The sequence below is a fragment of the Sprattus sprattus genome (genome assembly GCF_963457725.1).
Source record: "Sprattus sprattus genome assembly, chromosome: 2".
Classification (NCBI taxonomy): Eukaryota; Metazoa; Chordata; class Actinopteri; order Clupeiformes; family Clupeidae; genus Sprattus; species Sprattus sprattus.
This window is the reverse complement of record NC_137921.1, coordinates 33,529,443-33,544,003: the sequence shown is the minus strand read 5'-3', so window position 1 is coordinate 33,544,003 and position 14,561 is coordinate 33,529,443.

Here is a 14,561-nt window from a genome sequence, read left to right as displayed (position 1 = left end):
TTTCCTTTCTTCCTTCCTTCTTTCACTTTTCTTTTATTCGTTCTTTCTTAATTTTTGCATTTCATGCACTGGTATTTCCTTCAGGAAATGCATTTTCTAGTTTCTTTCCTTTCTTCACTCTTCTTTCTTTTCTTCTTTCCTTCTTTCACTCTTCTTTCCTTCATCCTCTCTTCTCTCCTTTCTTCACTCTTCTTTCCTTTCTTCTTTCCTTCTCCCACTCTTCTTTCCTTTCTTATTTCCTTCTTTCACTCTTCTTTCTTTTCTTCTTCCTTTCCTAACTTTTGCATTTCATGCACTGGTATTTCCTTCAGGAAATGCATTTTCTAGTTCTTCTTACCTTTTTCTGCGATTAATTCAGCCCGAACCGCTTAACGTAGAAACTTCATTTAAACTTTGTCGCGTAGGTCTTGTAAAGGACACTTATGCTATGTATTTTTCACTTTTCTAAACTTTATACTTTTTAAGATATTAAATAAAAACGAATCGAAATTTTCCCATTGACTTACATTGGGCCATTATGACATCATAATAGGGTCTTTAAACTGGCGTGCACCTGTGTTTCACTGACAGCTGCGCCAAATCAAAGGAACCTCTTCTCTGTCCCTCTCAATTTAACTGTAACTAGGAACATTAAGACACCTTCCATTCTCTACTTTTTTTCTCTCCATCTTTCTCTCTATCCCTCTCAGTCTACTTTCTCTCACACTCAATCTCTCTTCTTCACTCCATTTTTATCTCCTTTTTCCAATATTTTCACTCTCTTTTTCTCTTTCACTCTTCTTTCCTTCTTCCACTCTTCTTTCCTTCTTTCACTTTTCTTTCCTTTCTTCACTCTCCTTTCTTCTTTCCTTCTTTCACTCTTCCCTTTTCTTCTTTCCTTCTTCAACTATTATTTCCTTTTTTCACTCTTCTTTCCTTTCTTCACTCTTCTTTCTTTTCTTCTTCCACTCTTCTTTCCTTTCTTCACTCTTCTTTCTTTTCTTCTTTCCTTCTTTCACTCTTCTTTCCTTCATCCTCTCTTCTCTCCTTTCTTCACTCTTCTATCCTTTCTTCTTTCCTTCTTCCACTCTTCTTTCCTTTCTTCTTTCCTTCTTTCACTCTTCTTTCTTTTCTTCTTCCTTTCCTAACTTTTGCATTTCATGCACTGGTATTTCCTTCAGGAAATGCATTTTCTAGTTCACGTTAATGTTTTTGTATGAGCCTGACATTTGCTCTGCAGATAGATAACAGGTTCCCTAACAGTCCCTAAGTCTGAAGCTTGAAGTTCTTTTCAAACCTTTACTTGGGAAGCACTGTAAAACTGAGTAGACATGCAGAATATTTTAGTAACCTCATCTCGTAACATTCGTTGATAGAATGCAGGCTGCGAGGCTCGCGTAAAACCTTACGTAAAAAATGCCGCAAGTCTAGAAAAAGGGGCCGACGCACGCAAGACGTGAAAAGTCGGGCAAGGGTCGCGCAAGGGTCGCGCAAGGGGCTTGCGCGGCCTCTTGCGCTTGCGCTTACGTCCCCGAGCATAAATCAGCCTTAAGGTCCGGGACGCGATTTGGCACTCCGCGAGTGGGCGAGACTTGCCACTTTGTGAATTTCACTTTGTGAAAAAGGCTTTTGCATGGTTATCCAACTCACCTCGTACGACTTCACGAGAGACACGCCCTTTCTAATCGGAGCTGTGGAGATTACCATCGGTTTATTATGATGTTACAAGGCCATTACATCATCATCAACAACAACAACAGTAGAACTATAAAATAAGAAATCGTTTGTTTTTATCCTGTGTATTTTCCGTTAATGATCAGATGCTGTTGTTGTGAAATGAATTACTAATGACAATGACCAAGCTGGTGGTTATTGCCGAATATTTTCTATTATTATACCACACAAACAGTTCTGCTTTTTTACGTCTACAATTCAGGTTCTTTTACAATTTAATCATTTACAATGCATGCTCTGCTAGCTCAAACACAAAGGCTGTTCGAAAACCAAGAAATGTTTTTATTATTGCCATAATTAGACGACGTCTCCCTATGCTTTATATGCGGCGAGAGCCACGATAGAGCAAGGAAGAAGGGAGATGTCGGTTTTCCTCCAGCATCGCCGCTGGTGCTCTTCATAGTTTTTCTCATTTTTACAAACTTGTCCCTGATCTTCCTCCAACTCCTAATGCTCTCCTGGACCTCCAGCCCCAGGTTCCCAGGGATCTCTCAGCGATTTTTTTAAAAACGGTGGTGCTGTCATATAGGGAACGAAACAGGAAACGTGATTTTAGCCAGGGGTGTCGGGCAGCTCGGATCGGATAGTTGAGAAAATTCGAGCGGTGCTTCAGAGGCCATCCGAGACCCTCGGAAGGCTGTCCGAGGTGCTAAAAGGTGTGGTCCCACTTCAAGTAGGGCGTTTGAGGGTGTGCCTCGTGAGATCGGAGAGCACGGTCGGATAAGCATGCGGACCGCTTAACGCGATCTGGCACTCCGCGAGTGGGCGAGACTCGCCACTTTGTGAATGAGGCGCCGGCCTAATCAGGATACAGCCTCAGCTTGCGTATATGTCTCCGTCCAACTTCATGTTCCATGCATCTTTGTTCCTGGCGGTGAAGAACATGGATCTGCAGGAAAGCCAGATCTCGGAGGATGACTCCGATGGAGAGGATCTGTGACTTTCAAATTCATAGTTTATGCACTCCATTGGTACTTTATTCTTTGACTTTTGACTTTGTTAATTTTTTTTTCTTTCATATTGACCTTTGTAACCATTGTTGATTTTTTTGTTCAGCCACTTAACCTTTTATAGTGTATTTATATCTATATCTACTTATCTGGCCCGAGGGAGCTCTCTCTCAACTGCAGGATTGCTTTGAACAGACTGTTTGGGACATATTCGAACAACAAGACCTGGAGGAATATACAGGAACTGTACTGTCCTACATCAACCATTGTACAGACACTGTAACTGCAATCAAAAGGATTCGGGTGTACCCTAACCAGAAACCCTGGAAGACAAGCAAGGTCAAGACCCTACTCCAGGAGCGGAACTCCACCTTCAGATCAGGTGACAAGGCTTTGCACAGTACTGCTAGAGCCAACCTGAAGAGAGGCATCAAAGATGCCAAGAGGGCTTACAAGCAGGGGCGGCGCCAGGGGGGGGCTAGGGGGTGCTACAGCTCCCCCTGGATTAGCCATAGCACCCCCAAAGCACCCCCAAGAAAATAATGGTTTATTTATTAGTAGTATTTCATTTCAGATGGAAATGAACAGATAATTCACGTAGCACGACACAGACAGGTTTCATGTGTGAACGTTAACGTTCACTGACGATAGAAGGAGAAAGAGCTAGTCCACTGGCAAAGTCAGTCAAGCGGGAGTATCAACAAATTCACAATAATGGAACGGTTTTTGATACCCAAAATTCCACGAGTAGAAGAATCATGTGACGATGAAGAAGAAGGAATGCAACGGGTATCTGAATTGTAATTAGAAGAAGAGGGACATTGTGATTAAAGAGATGAACCCTACACCTCTACTAAGGGTGCTAGCCATGCTACACCTGGTCTGCTGGCTTGCCCGGATTTTGGTTTTGCTTATGGCTTTTCCAGCAAAGTTTTGTTAGCATTTTTGCCTGTTCTTTAAGAAGTAAAGTTTTAAGTTTTATTGTACAATGATACAATGATCTAGTTCTGATAATTGTGGTTTTGAGTGGCTACTGTTTTGTTTCATTCACTTTTTAAAGGGGCCTGCATCTTTACACCGTTTAAGATTTAAGGTAGAACGGTCTTGTTTGATGTGTAACATAAATGAATGCGGCCCTTTTGGGGTTTTTCTGGATCCGCCTTAAAAAATCTGAGACTAGCCTAGGACGGGCAGTCTGTCTGTGCTAGCCAGGTATACATAAGCTTCTTCGTTTTAATTGATTGTGACCTGAAATAATATATACTTTTTGAAAGCATTTCTGACTCTTTGACTGTTTTAGCACTGATATGTGAATAGAATTGTCTCACTTTGTACGGACATGTTTATAGGCCATCTAGAAATATCTATCTGCTATTCTAATTTGCCCTCTTTAGTTTAGAATGTATTGAACTATTTAGGTTTAGTTTAATTTGCAGTGTTGGGCAAGTTACTTCAAAACTGGAATGCATTATTAGGTTTCCTCCGGTAGGAGGTAACCTATTGTTATCGTAGGTATTATTATTATTCTTGTACCATGGGAGTCAATGGCAGCCCCTAGAACCATATGGTAACTTTTTGTGAAATTTGGCACACTCATTAAGGACAGTCCCTTCTTCATTCAAGTTTTATGGCTCTCAATACACCACTCTAGCGCCACCAATAGGTCAAAGTTGGACTTTTGTAACAAAAATACATTTTTCCCTGGTTCGCAATGTCTGGAGGAGGAAACCGCCATCGCTGCTTGCAGCTATATTTTATTACTTGTTACTGTCATTTTAAAGTAATTCGTTACATTACAATATTACTGTTTTTAAAATGTAAGGCATTACACTACTATTGTATTACTTGTAAGTTACTCGCACCAAAATCACTGGAAGTATGGATTTGGCAATCTTACTGTAATGAAGCTCAAGACGCTCAATTAGTGAATCACACATCCAGTGGAAGGTGATGTGGTATCTGTACTTATGGTAAACAGTAGAACATAATAGCCACAGTGATGGCTCATGGCACAATACAAAGAACAATCATCGCAAGAACAGACAAAAGGTCAAAGTCTGGCAAATTGTGATAGAAATACTGTAACTTTAGGCCTATTCATATTAACAATAATTGGACTGTATTGTAATGTCTAAAAATATGACAGGATACAAAATTAGCATTTCTATGCCTTTATTATTTCCAACTTCACAGCATTAAGCATAGTTTATGCGTCATAAAAAATAAAAAATAGTTTGCAACTGGATTAGTGTATGGGCTGTACACCTATGGTGGGGAGGCAGTACACATAGCACCTGGGCATCCAAGTCCTTTGTGAAGGTTTTTCGGCTTTGAAGTACATGCTGAAAATATAAGAAAATAGACAGATTTCAAATTCAAGAGTCTAAGATATAAACAACAATGTTCATGTTCAGCACGCCCTTACAAAAATGCTCCACATTATATTTCAAATTTATAAAACGCATACATGTATAGGCCCTAGGCTAGATCTAAAAAATAAAATAAAAATCCATATGGGACAGAAACAGGCAGTGCATCACACATTTTCAATATTAACCTTCAAATTCAAGTTCATCTTATGGTTTATTGTATTAAACATACTTCTTGTAGACTACGTTTCATCTTAATACATTGACGTGGTTCACAATGACGTTATGTATCTGTTCTGATCTAGAACTGTATAGGTTAAACCAGATACATAGAAGGATTCTAGAAAGATAGAAAGATTCTATGGCTCTGGGCTAAACTAGTGTTTAATGATTTGTAGGTAAAGTGCACTTTAACAGAAAGACGCTTTATCCTACATGTACACTGCATGGTAAAAGAGCTAAGTTAGTAACGTTACGTTACCTAGTATTTTCAGCAAACAAGCTAGCGGGTTATTCAGTGAAGAGGTGGGCTTTTAGGCGTATTTTTGATATGAAACTAAATCACTGTGTTCAGTTAGATATGTAGCGGAACTACAGACTGTCAATACATTTGTTTGCTTTGATAAGAGTCTTGTAGTAGAGAACCATGTGACACAGTATCACCTTAATTTCATAGCACCCTCGGTAAAATGCTGAGCACCCCCATAGCACCTGCAGAAAAAAATCTCTGGCACCGCCACTGCTTACAAGGAGAAAATTGAAGACCATCTCACTAATAACAATTCAAGGAGAGTGTGGCAGGGAATTCAAAGCATCACCAACTACAAAAACAGCAACAACAGCACTGTCCACGCTGATGCCTCACTGGCAGAGCAACTTAATCATTTCTTTGCCCGTTTCGAGGTCAACAGGCCCACCACAATTACACTGACTCCACCAACCCCCAGCAGCCACACTCTCATTCTACAAGAACATGAGGTGAGATGCGTGCTCAAATCAGTGAGTACCCGAAAAAGGAAAGGTAAGGAAAGGTACTCAATTCCTGTGCCAACCAACTCGCTGGGGTCTTCACCAAGATCTTCAACCTTTCGCTTACTCTAGCCACCATCCCATCCTGCCTAAAATCAGCTATCATCATCCCCGTCCCTAAGAAACCAGCCATCAACAGCCTAAATGACTATAGACCAATTGCACTTACACCTGTAATAATGAAGTGCTTTTAGAAACTGGTTTCTCGCCACATCAAATTAACCCTTCCCCTCACATTCGACCCGCATCAGTTTGCTTACAGAGCAAACAGGTCCACGGAAGATGCCATAGACGTAGCCCTCCACTCCGCACTGAGCCACCTGGAACTCCGTGGAACCTATATAAGAATGCTCTTCATTGACTACAGCTCAGCTTTTAATACTATCATCCCTGACATGCTAGTAAGCAAATTAACTACACTAGGCCTCCCCCCCTCAATCTGCACCTGGATAAAAGACTTCCTCACAAACCGCCCACAAACTGTAAAACTCGGCACCCACCTCTCCTCCACCATCACGCTTAGCACTGGCTCTCCACAAGGCTGTGTACTGAGCCCACTGTACTCCTTGTACACTCATGACTGTACTCCAACCCATCCCACCAACACCATCATTAAATTTGCTGATGACACCACCATGATCGGGCTCATAACAGAAGACGACGAATCAGCGTACAAAGATGAGGTTCAGAAACTGACAGTGTGGTGCTCAGACAACAATCTTTCACTGAACACCACAAAAACTAAAGAATTAATTCTGGACTACAGAAGGCAAAGTGCATCCGGCCCCAGTCTACATCAACGGGGACTGTGTGGAGAAGGTCCACTCCTTCAAGTTCTTAGGAGCCCTCCTGACAGATGACCTCTCATGGTCTGCCAACACCTCAGTGACAGTCGAAAAAGCACAGCAGCGACTACACTTCCTGAGAGTACTCAGGAAAAACCACCTGGAGTGTAAACTGATGGTGGCCTTCTACCGCACCACTATCGAAAGTGTACTGACGTACTGCATCTCGGCGTGGTACTCTGGTTGCTCTGCAGCAGACAAAAGAGCCCTTCAAAGGGTCATCAACACAGCACAAAAGATCACTGGCTGCTCCCTGCCCTCCCTGGAATCCATTGCACGCTCCCGCTACCTTAGCAGGGCCAATAACATCTTAAAAGACTCCTCTCACCCAGGCCACCACCTGTTTACTCTCCTACCTTCAGGCAGACGGTACAGATCCTTTAGAGCAAGGACCACGCGTCTTAGGAACAGTTTTTTCCCTACGGCCATCAGAACACTAAATATAGTCATGCACTAAGCTTCACTTTAATGATTGACTGCAAGTCACACATACCATCTCTGTATTTCTGTATTTCTTATTCTGTGTACTGGTGTTGTATATATTGTATATAAGTATATATTTACTGTATATATATTCTGTTATGCTGTGTGCTGTTGCTGTATATATTGTATGATAATATATACATAGGTACTTTAATATATTCCACGGCGCTTTGTTGCACACTTAATATTTATATATATTTTATGCTATTCCTACCGTTTTTTAGATATGTAATATTGTTGTGTTATATGTTGTTCTTATGTTATATGTTGTCCCTCATTGCACCAACAGGAGAAGCACTCCAAATTTCGTTGTATGTAAATACAATGACAATAAAGGCTTTTCTATTCTATTCTATTATTTAAAATTGTTGTCCCTATTCATTGTATTTATATCATATCATGCCTCCTACCTCATATTCATTGTACAACCCGAATTCCGGAAATGTTGGGACGTTTTTTAAATTTGAATAAAATGAAAACGAAATGACTTTCAAATCACATGAGCCAATATTTTGTTCACAATAGAACATAGATAACATAACACATGTTTAAACAGAGACATTTTTACAATTTTATGCACAAAATGAGCTAATTTCAAATTTGATTCCTGCTACAGGTCTAAAAATAGTTGGGACGGGGGCATGTTTACCATGGTGTAACATCTCCTCTTCTTTTTAAAACAGTTTGAAGACGTCCGGGCATCGAGGTTATGAGTGTCTGGAGTTTTGGTGTTGGAATTTGGTCCCATTCTTGCCTTATATAGGTTTCCAGCTGCTGAAGTGTTCGTGGTCATCTTTGACGCATTTTTTTCGTTTAATGATGAGCCACATGTTCTCTAAAGGTGAAAGCTCTGGACTGCATGCAGGCCAATTCAGCACCCAGACTCTTCCACGATGAAGCCATGCTGTTGTAATAGCTGCAGTATGTCGTGTTGCATTGTCCTGCTGAACTACACAAGGCCTTCCCTGAAATAGACGTCGTCTGGAGGGGAGCATATGTTGCCCTTAAACCTTTATATACCTTTCAGCATTTATAGTGCCTTCCAAAACATGCAAGCTGCCCATACCGTATGCACTTATGCACCCCCATACCATCAGAGGTGCTGGCTTTTGAACTGAACGCTGATAACACGATGGAAGGTTTCCAACAAGAATGTCAAATGTGGACTCGTTGGACCATAGAACACTTCCACTTTGAAATAGTCAATTTTAAATGAGCCTTGGCCCACAGAACAAGAAGGCCCTTCTGGACCATGTTCACATATGGCTTACTTTTTGCATGATAGAGCGTTAGTTGGCATTTGCAGATGGCACGGCGGATTGTGTCAACCGACAGTGGTTTCTGGAAGTATTCCTGGGCCCATTTAGTAATGTCAGTGACACAATCATGCTGATGAGTGATGCAGTGTCTTCTGAGGGCCCGAAGACCATTGGCATTCAATAAAGGTCTTCGGCCTTGTCCCTCCCTGGAGTGATTTCTCCAGTTTCTCTGAATCTTTTGATGATGTTATGCACTGTAGATGATGAGATTTGCAAAGCCTTTGCAATTTGACGTTAACGAACATTGTTTTTAAGTATTCCACAATCTTTTTACGCACTCTTACATAGATTGGAGAGCATCTGCCCATCTTTACTTCTTAGAGACTCTGGGCCTGATTTACTAATATGCGAGCGCTGCTTAATCTGCGTTCGCAAATTAACGCACAGTGTTTTTGCGCATTTTCCGTGGTATTTATCAAACCACATCTGCGCTGGGCACTGGGCTGCTTACTCCGCCCTTTAAAGCGCCTGATTTACTAACATTGATTTGCGAACGCAGCTTAATCTGCGCCTTCGGAGGCGCACATTAACGCACTGTGTTTCCCCGCATTTTCCGTGATATTTATCAAGCCAGATCCGCGCTGCATGGGCAATCATTATTTAGCGCACCGTTAAAAGACTGGGGAAATTGCTTGCAAGTTAATGCCACCATGGAGATTCGGGGTAGAAAAAACTAAGGTTCAGGGAAGAGGAGAAAGATATATTGGTTCACGTTCGCTCAATCACTGAAACTGATTCAATGGGTTATATTGTTGTTTTGCCCGCCATCACCTACAGCGAGATGTTGAAAAGAACACGATTATAAATAATATGCTATTGGTGGCATTAATGCATAAACTGTCTATTATAACAATATAGATGTGTACATGGCGAGATTAATACGTTCTACAAGGGACATGGGTTCACTACAATATATCCCCACTGAAACAAATACATTTACCAAAATCACCGTTGCTCAATCATGGATAGATGGCACTATTCCGGAAGATAAAACTGTCATGGACAGACCACTACCACGTAAGTAATGGTCATGTTGGCATCACATATGACCTGGACATTCATTGAATATGTGTGCTTTCTGTTTCGTTAAACGTGTTCGTGGATTGAAGATGGGGCTGTTTGCATGTGTATACGATGAATGTCTCCAATTACGTTTGGAAAGTTTAATTTCAGATATCGTAGTGGGGAAATATTGACCAGTGCCCCGTAGCAATGCGTCGAGTACCTGGTGAATATTTGGCTGAGTGAAGGCTGAGATATACCAACTGATGCTATAACTGTTTGAAATGATCCGATGCCAATATTTGCAATTGTCCAGAGTTTACCAACTGATTGAATGGAATGTGTTGGAGGGTTCGATGTCGTCTCTGATCTGGTTCAGTAATTGAAGTATTGCGTGGCTGGTTAACCTGTAGGCTACCGTCTAATGATTTGTGGTTCGCTTAACTGAAAATGTGTTATACGAGTTGAAAAAATTATTTCTGTGCGCTGTCTCTGTCTTCTTTCTTCGCCTTGCTATTATCACTGCTGCCATATCAACGATTTCAGACTCAATTGAAATGCGCTTCCTGGTTAAGACGTGCTTTTATGAGGCGGAGAATTAGCGCGCAAATCATAGACGTGCGCTCGCCAGGCAGTTTAGTAAATTCCACGCAATACATCATTAGGCGCACTCCTCCCATTAAAGAGCGCTTCACGCCTACGTTACTGTTGTGTATTTGCACTTGCACAACATACATTAAATAAAACACCGGAGTAAAGTTAACGATGCCTTTACTGGATTTCTCTACACGTTACAAACATGAATCTTCTGCTGTAGTTCAGAGTATCAATGCGCGCTCAGTACTACATTAATGATATCACATAAAGAAAAGTAGTTCCTATAACTTTAACTAAAAGTAGTCCCCATACTAGATATTTATGTGAACATAACAGTTACCACCCACGTCTCCGTGCCATCCCACCTGTTGGCAGGTACACACCCTCAAAGCGTTAATATGCGACTCTACTCAAATGCGCCCCCTTAGTAAATACCGTTTTATGTTTACGACCGCTATTTTACGCCAGAAATGGGCGCAATCCTGTTAATCAGGCCCTCTGCCTCTCTAAGACATCCCTTTTAAAGCTTATCATATTGCAGACCTGATATCAATTAACTTAATTTGTTGCCCCCGTCCCAACTTAATTGAGACCTGTAGCAGGAATCAAATTTGAAATTACCTCATTTAGTGGATAAAAGTGTCAAATTTGTCAGTTTAAACATTTGTTATGTTATCTATGTTCTATTGTAAATAACATATTGCCTCATGTGATTTGAAAGTATTTTAGTTTTCATTTTATTCAAATTTAAAAAACGTCCCAACTTTTCTGGAATTCGGGTTGTATATATATCATGCCTCTTACATCATATTAATTGTACTTACATCATATCATGACTCTTACCTCATATTCATTGTACTTTTATCTTATCATGTCTCTTACCTCATTCATAACTTCTATTGCTACCTTCACCTGAACCTGTATATATCTGCACTAATGACCAACTATTGCTGCCAATACTGCTCATACCCCATATATCTTGTACTGTCATATCATACTGTATACAGTAGCCTACATCCCATCTATTTATTTTTATATTACCACTATACATATGCAGAATACTCTGCACTCTTCTGCTATTGTTCTTCTGGTTAGATTCCGTTGTGTCAGTACTTGTACTCTGTGCAATGAATCTAATCTAATGTCATAATGTCATTTTTTGACCTCTTGATTTTTGGCCAACCCCCTGTGTGATGTCACATGTGCGCACCAGTGTTGTCAATCACATGTGGGCGCCAATGTTGTGGAAGTTGTATTGTTAAACGGTGAGTACGTTGGTAGATTACAGTGTACACTTTGAATACAAATGCTAGCACAACTTCTATACATTATCTGTAAGGTTGTGAGTTTGCAGTGGTAATGTAAGTTGGATTCGTTAAATGTAATAAATGACATTGCTTGACCGTGTGGATTCGTAAAACGTAATAAATAACATTGCTTGACCGTGTAGCTACGTGGAAGTTGTATTGTTAAACGGTGAGTACTTTGGTAGATTACAGTGTAAACTTTGACTACAAATGCTAGTACAACTTCTTTACATTATCTGTAAGGTTGTGAGTAGGGTGACCTATCCATAACACCAAAAAGGAGGACACTATGTGGAATTTCGTGGTGCTGTGAATAATTGCATAGGACTCTGGTGTGCCCCCCTCTACATTACAACTTTGTGTAATTGATATATGATGTATGTGAAGTCCGTATGTGTTACACACTGGTTTGCCCTTATCTGAATACGTACTCCGGTCGGAGAGTAGCCACAACCTTCCGGTGTAGTAGAAACAGGTTTATTTGTGTTTAACCTCCAGCGGGTTGATCAAGTGCATTAAGTGCTTGCAGTGGAATAATCATACATTAAAAGAAGTATTTGAAAGTGTTTGTGTGATTTCTGTAGAATAAAGAAATACAGAATATAACATAAATATACATAACTCGCAATCTGTACTTATATACGTAAATATACTATACATATCTGAACAATATACACAATTACCTTTCAGTTATGAATCATAATATATAATTCACTATTAAGCATATCAGTGTTAGCCTGGTGACACCAGCCTACGTATTTCCGCCTGAATTGATTTCAAGCTCATACTCAGTCTGGCCCAACCCCGTTGACAATCGTTTCCCGGCCTCAAAATCCAACCGCACCAATCAGCGAACAGTTCAGAGCTGTGACGCAAAACTCGCCTTGGAGGAAGAGACACAAAAAGCTATCGGGAAAGTTGTCTCAACTCTCGAGAACATCAGAAAATTAAAAGGAGAACAAGAGTATTGTCTTGTAAGTTTTATAATTGGAAAGGACGTCGTAGCTCTTCTCCCAACTGGCTTTGGGAAGAGTTTAATCTACCGAATGCTTACCAAACGTTGCTGATTGGTTAAGGGAACTCCAATGATTTTAAACCTCAAGCTAAGCACCCGCCCATCTCGGAAACGAAAATGCACGGGGTTAGGCCAGACTGACTGACGGAATGAAATGGAGTCACAGGCTGGTAATGGCTAGGCTATATCAGTGTATCAGCAACACTGTAATTGCAATGCTGTTACATTACTTTACCACAAGGTGGCACTCTAAGACCACAAATGGCCTGGCAGTCTGAACTCTAAGCTACCTAGCCTGACGATGTCATACTCATAATTCTAGTCAAAATATGAGTCTGAGTCTGCTCCATTGAGCTGTGATTATGGGGCGTGTTTCAACGAACCAGGAAAGAAAATGCCTCTTCGCTCAGTTGGATACCTAGAACTAATCAGAGCAACGTAATATGACCATCTGATACATTAAACTTTTACCAGATCCCGTAGGAAGGATGGCAAAAACATCTTTTCGATCGACAAATGCCTTAATCGCGTTTCTCTGTTCCTCTTTCAAAATGAATTTGCCCTCGATATCTGTGAGATATGCTTGATCACGTTATACTATACGTTTAGCAGCGAGGCTAGCTAGCTACTATGTGTTTAAACGGATTTTTGGTGTAAGCGTTAGCAATAACCTAAAAATAATGGTCTAGAGAGCTTTAGTTAAGACCAACAATATTCTGCAACATTCGTGTTGCACATACACAACTAACTGAGTCAATTTAGACATTAAAAAAGTCGTATAGATAGCTTAATTCACATAAAATATTTCCCACTAGCAGGCTCACGAGACGGCGCCAACTTTGTTGGATTTCGAATCTACCGCTTGATCATCTGTCCATCATCGTATAAAACCCGCCCTGGCACTTTGATTGGCTGTACTGTTTTCGAACAGGAAAAATGTCTCCCCAACGGCCGAAGAGCCAGACCGAACTTCCCTTCCACATTTTTTTGTGGGCGGAGTTCGGGCTGGTATCCATGCTATGAGCTACCAGCAATATCAAAACAAATGGATCTCCTTATTAGCGTCGTATACAGGCTAGAACAAGTCTGCGAGAAATGAGTAGTTTTAGCAGCTAGTGCTTGTAAACATTATTATAAAGAAAGTAAAGCTAGCAGGAATATTAATTACACATTGTCGGTAACGCACACGGCAACACAACGTTAATTGTATGCTAGCATGATACATAGCCAGTCTACTCTGGCAGGGGGACTGCCAATGGAAACTAGCCTTTTGGCTACAATTGGGTGCATTTACATTTTAATGTTTAATAATGTACACTGTCCCTCTTATCAAATAAACAAATTAAATTAAATTGAAAGCACATCCACTCACATTAGCAGCTGGCACGAGAAAGAAGAGGAAAGTTTGTAGCTTTATGTTTTTCTGTTCCCGCATGTCTCCCAATGGCAGCTTTACCTTGACTGCTTATGTCAATGTCACAGCGACAGAAAGTGCAGAAGCCATGCAAGGAGTCTCGACTGCTTTTTGATATAAAGTCGTGTTCTTTTGCCCACTTTGGATTGAAAGACGTCTGGCGTTTAGGCATGTTTCTTCTATGTGTGTTAACTGTCGTTATGTCAATGTGGTCGTTCTGTCAATGTAGCCAGCAGCGTATGTATGACGTAGCCAGCACATGGAGCCTTGTTTCCGTTTTTAACCAATGATATAGGGTTAGAACTTAATTTAAGCCTATCAGATATGAATCAGACACCGCTTTAAGCCAATCATGTGTTAGACTGCGTTCCAGCAAAATATTCTAGAGCGCGGCTCTTTAGGACCCGTGCAACTCCAAAAAGGAGGACAAATATGCGTCAGGCTTGATGCTGCGCCGGACTCGGGACAGGGCATTGAAAATCCGGACTGTCCGGCCTAAATCCGGACGTCTGGTCACC